The 5,782-nt window shown below is 41.8% G+C and overlaps 1 protein-coding gene across 2 annotated transcripts in view; it reads left to right on the top strand.

Moving 5' to 3' along the window:
* Nucleotides 1–373: 373 nt before the first annotated feature.
* Nucleotides 374–5,782, top strand: part of DIS3L2 (DIS3 like 3'-5' exoribonuclease 2) — a 372,485-nt gene continuing 367,076 nt past the window's right edge. For both annotated transcript variants that reach the window (XM_003784860.3, XM_023510310.1), the window contains exon 1: nucleotides 374–537. The gene's annotated coding sequence lies outside the window, so the exon portion shown is untranslated. The remainder of the gene's footprint in view (nucleotides 538–5,782) is intronic.

Genomic DNA, 5,782 nt, shown 5'->3' with positions numbered 1-5,782 from the left:
CAGAGTTTCCACCTCAGATCTGCCAGTGCCAGGACAGCATCTAGCCCTGTGAGCTCTTGCTGGATAAATGAAACACTGTGTAAGGCTCGTAACGCGAAAGAGGCCCACAGGCCACCCCTGAGGACTACACAGGACGCCTCCAGGCCGTGGGGACTTCAGAGTAAAACCCAACCCTACAAGATAGAGCACAGCCCCGAGGGCCCGGGGTGGGCGGGTTCAGGAGCGGGTCTGGAAGTCATCTGCTGGTGGGAGAGGGACCGGAGCCAGCAGGAAGGCGTCTCAGATGCCGCCGCGGCCGCGAGTTGCCCGCTCAGGGCGACGCGGAAGAAACCTGAGCGGCCCCTCGCCGGGCTCTTCTGCTCCAACATCAGAGGAACCGCGGGTGACCAGTTCCACCGCCAGGCGCTCGCCCCGCGCTCACCGCTCTTGGCCCCACCCAGCCACCGTTGCTCCCTAGAACACCGCGCCCGTGACCCGGAAGAGGATTCTCCTTAGCAACTGCGGGACCGCGGCGGCACCGGCCTCCCGGGAGCAACGGTGAGGCCCTCGCTTGTCCCCAGTGCCCCCTTTCCCTCCGCACATCCCGTCCGGGACCAGCCTCGCGTCTGGTCTCTCCGGGGACTCCGTGGCGCCCAGCCCAGCACCTGCGGCGCGGCCTGCGGCGAGCGGGTTCCTTCTCTGGCGTTGCTGCTCGGCCCAGGCGTCGCCCCTGCCCACCCCACGCCCCCCGCTACTGACTGGCCCGGCCTTCCAGGCAGCGCACTTCGCTCCCGCGCGGGGCAGGCCCTTCCTTGTAGCCTTGTATGGTGCGCGTGGGGGGAGACGAGCTTGTTGCTGTAGACAGGACGCTTCTGGAGAGAACACGTTCTCTTAGGTCCTGATGGAGATGTTCGGGACCAGCAGGGATGGGGCGCCTCGGGAATTTTGAACAGAAACTGCTTTATTATTATACTGTACCTGGCGTTTGCCTGCTGCTTTGCGCTTTCCAAAGTGATACACTTTGACCTGCTTTGTTGCTCGTAGGGACTCATTAATTGTACATTTGAACTGATCCTTTCCCTAGGAATTAGGTTTCCAATTGTGAGTGAGATTTAGTTGGTTAGTATATTCTGGAAATCTCTCAGGGACTGACTAGGTTTGAGAAAAGATTTCCAGTGACATTTGCTATGGTGATGGGAATAGGGGCAGGTGTTATTAATAATTACAGTTTACCTTGAAAAGACACTATGACACTGAAAATCTCTCTTACTTGAGTTTGAACAAATAGTGCTGAGAGATCTGTAAGCTTTATTTGAACATTGTAGGATAATGGCTTTATATTTAATCCAATGATGATGGAGCTAAAACTGAGTCATGTGAGCAATCTTTGGGAATTGTATCTATGCAAGACCAAATCTGCCTTCTATTTGGTAATAAAATGTAGGAGTTTAATACCAAAATTAATTTAAAGCCATATAATTTCATCTCGTGTCAATAAATATTTATTAAACACCTTCAAGGTTATGTGCACTTGAAAGGTTGTAGAAGAAATAAGAGACCCAATACATTAAATTGCTGGAAAAGCAATAAAATGGCATTTGTTTACAAAATGTGGTACAGATATTAAGTGCTATCAGAAGTCAGAGGGTGGAGAAATTCATGTGGGCTGGAGTTCCCAGGAATATGTTTGTGGATTAAATGGGATTTAATTTGCCTCTAAAGTATAGGTGTATTATTAATTTGTAGTTGTGTTGGAGAGAATGGCAAGTTCTAAATAATTTTTTATATTCTTAAGGGTTTGGGAAATAGTTCCACATGGCATTTTAAAGCCCTTATTTAAAGCTCTCAAGTCACTTGATTTTGGATTTATTACTTTCAAACTCTCTTAGTGTGGCATTTTTCCTGTTTGAGTCTACTAGCAGGGAGTTGCTACACAGATTCTTTTCTTTGCTTCTGTGGTTGGTTCTTTTATATATAACAGCACAGTTTAAATAGAGTTAGTTACTGTTTGATACATACATTAAGAATTCTATGATATGTTGCTCGTTATTTACTTGAGATATTTTCAGAGTGCTTCCTGTGTAGCAGGCATTGTGTGTCTGAAAATACTAAAAACAGTAGTTAGCAAACAGCAACCTTGTGTATGTGAGTGTGTGTGTGTGTTTAGCCTATCAGCCTTTGGTGCTAACATTTGCCCTGAGAAGTAGAAGGGCCAGAGCAATTTATACTTGTAGACATCTAAATTGACTTTTTTTTTTTTTAGTTTATTAGGGATTTTAGGCTCAGTTAATTTGGGCATCTACCAGATCACAGATAGATCTATGAAAATGTACAAACTCTTAATGAGGCTTCATAAGATGTTTTTTTGTTTTCTTACAGGATTAGCATTCTTTTACTTAGTGAAAAAATACAATATTTGATGGCTTAGTTGGCACTCTGCTTGGCATTGGAGATGGGGGAGAGAGAGATTGCATACATGGTCCTTGTCCTTACAGATGATAATCAAATAATCCTACATATACAAAACTGTAGCTGTGACATGTGTTTTAGAGGAATCACAGAAGTGATATTAGAACAGAGATCTACAGGATGCATACAAAGGAAAGAGTGTTCCAGTCGGAGCAAACAGCAGGGCACAAAGCCTCTGATGATGGTATAGCTCTATATAGAGCTAGAAGAGGGGAAAAATTTGGTAAGAAAAGGGACTGGAAGGGCAGGTAGGGAATAAATGGTGCTGGATGTTGTAGGGAGGTTGAGGAGTAAAGAGAAGTCTCTCTAAGGTTTTATTTAGGGACTTAAGCTGGATTTCAGGTTGGGATGGCACTGTTAGAGTATGTTTAATAGCTTGTTTTACATTTCTGCCACCGTTCAGTGTTTATATTGTCTTCTCTTCCCTTATTTCTTTAACATGCTCCTTATACTTTTTTTGTGGTTGAAAAAGCCTCCATGTCCCATGAGCAAGACCTGTCCATTTCTTTTTTTTAATTGAGAGAAAAGGAATTTTGGGAATTGGGATTGATTATTAGGAGTTAGTTGATTTTTCTTTTTCTTTTTTTGAGATAGAATCTCTGTTGCTTGGTCTGGAGTGCTGTGGCATAAACTTGAAGCAACCTCAAACTTTTGGGCTCAAGTGATTCTCCTGCCTCAGCCTCTTCAGTAGCTGGGACTACAGGCACCCTCCATGCCTGGTTAATTTTTCTATTTTTTTGTAGAGTTGGGGTCTTGCTCTTGCCCAGGCTTATCTCAAACTCCTGGTCTCAAGTGATTACCTACCTAGACCTCCCAAAGTACTAGGATTACAGGCAAGAGTCATTGTGACTGGCCTGACATTGGTTTTTTGTAATGTTGTATGATCAGCCTTCTAGAATCCAGTTTTTAGAATGTCCTTTTATTTTTAACCTTCAGAAAGCTTTTGTTTTATGAGCAGTTGCTGTGTAAAGTGAAGCGCTATTTAGCATGAGGACAAATAAAACTGTGTTCCTGGAATGAGTTGGTAGATCCCGGTGAGGTTTAGACACCTGTGCTATTTTTGGTGCTGTTGGGAAAGTGGGGATTTGACCAGAGTTCTTGTTGTCTTTATTACACTGAAGGTAGTGGTAGAACTGCACAAGGTACTTCTTTTTGTTATGTAACAAGCATGAAGTAGAAGATTTCGACAACAGAGATGTTTCATACAGAGAGTGTTTTATTTGGACCAATAGCAAGAAATTGATGTCCTAGAGTTGTTAGTATGTGTATTTTAAGATTAGACTTGGTCAAGTTTATAGTCACTTGAACACTAAACAAAAGACAGTGTTTACACTGGTGGGCTGGGACTTCATGTGGTACAAAGCCCAGTGAAGTTACATCTGTGATGAAATTATTGGGGATAAGGGCTCATGAAGAGTTACCCTGCCCTCTAAGTAGAAAGAAGAGGGAGGCAGTTATCATTTATGGAGCCCCTCTTATTTGTTAGTTATTGAATACCAATTCTCCATTTGAGAAGATGATTTAATGCTGAGAAAATTGAGGTTCGAGGGTATTAAGTCATGTTAAGTTATGGCATTAGAATCAAAGTATGGACCCATGTCTGTCTGCTTCCAGAGTCCATTTTCTCCCATCCTGCTGCTTTATATTACCTCCCTGAATCACTTTCTGATTTCACCATTAACACTGGGGATGAGGACACCAGCATGAATGTAGAAGCGGTAAAGAATTAAGCATGCTTTATGCTAGTTAATTTATTGATTGTCTTAGACATTGGCTTACCACTTCCTCAAAGAATATCCCACTTCCTCAAGCATCCAGAATCTTGCTTCAGCCTAAAGTTCTTTGTGTGATCTGTTAAAAATTGCATCATTCTTCTTGCAGTGCTTTTAGTTATCTTATACAAATCTTTTTACTTTTGAGTTCTGGCAAGTGCTCAATTTGGTAGAGCTCCCTGAAGTCACTGTCAGTGGTTTAGTTTGATCGAAGAGTGCACTGCCCTTTGCTGTATTCCCACACCCCCATGAATCTTCTTGTTAATGTAACTTTAGAAGAAAAGATGAAAATCAGTTTTTTGTTAACTTCTAACAGGTGACAACTTACAAGACATGATAGAACCCAGCAGGATTTCAGTGGTAAATACTGAGTCTATAGTTAAGACTATGCATTTCTTTATATGTATTCTGTATGGTCTTAACTTGTTTTTAGATGGTATTCTTTTATAAATACTGAGAAGTTATAAAATTAAGTATGCAGAATATGTGTAACATATACAGAATGACTGGACAACAAATATCCAATGAACCCAACAACTATAATAAGAAAAATATTATTGTTGCCATTAAAGATCTCTGTGCCTTTCCCTTTTCTGAGGTAATCCGAATTTTGTGTTTTCTTTATATTTGAACCATGTTGTTTGTATCCCTAAATTGTTGTTTAATTTTGTGTGTTTTGAGGTTTGCAAAATGGAATCACAATGTATATTTTTTTTGCAACTTGCTTTTTCCCCTCATAGCATTATGTTGTGTTGGCTTTGGTCATATTTTGGAAATAATCCTGGCTGTAGGAATATACATTTATTTCATAATTTTCCTTATTAGTTTTAAAAGGAATATGATTCATATGTTTCTGCCTTGTGGAAGTGAAAAAAAGATCGTTTCTGACTGGATAGAAAGAAGACTAAGAAGAATTTATTCCTATGTTTTAAGCAGTTTTTCTATATTTTCATTTACTATATTTATACTTTTATTTTAAGAAATTCTATCTCTGGGCAGTGCCTGTGGCTCAGCAAGTAGGGCACTGGCCCCGTATACCGAGGGTGGTGAGTTCAAGCCCAGCCCTGGCCAAACTGCAACAAAAAAATAGTTGGGCGTTGTGGTGGGCTGCCTGTAGTCCCAGCTACTTGGGAGGCTGAGGCAAGAGAAATGCCTAAGCCCAAGAGCTGAAGATTGCTGTGAGCTGTGACGCCATGGCACTCTACCAAGGGCAACAGAATGAGATTCTATCTCTTAAAAAAAAAAAAAAAAGAAAGAAAGAAATGCTATCTCCAGTGCTCCATTGTCCTCACTCTAGAGCACATCATAGGGCCATACCATAGAGTGGGAGTGTGGGCAGGAGCCCTTCAGGGGGTTGTTTTATTTTTCTTACTTTATCTTCTTCTACCTTACTTTGGGCAGCCTGGGACACTTCCCATTCACCCAAATAGGTGCAGCCTTGACTGTGTATAAAAGTCACCAGGGGAGCTTTTAGAATATCTATGCCTGGATGCAAACACTGACCAATTAAAGTAGAATATCTCTTTTAAATAGAATTGAATTAGAATATTCCTATCTTTTGT

The sequence above is a fragment of the Otolemur garnettii genome, unplaced genomic scaffold (genome assembly GCF_000181295.1).
Source record: "Otolemur garnettii isolate 467f Iridium unplaced genomic scaffold, OtoGar3 scaffold00013, whole genome shotgun sequence".
NCBI lineage: Eukaryota > Metazoa > Chordata > Mammalia > Primates > Galagidae > Otolemur > Otolemur garnettii.
The sequence above is the reverse complement of the archived record's forward strand: the minus strand, read 5'-3'. Positions and strand labels throughout refer to the sequence as shown.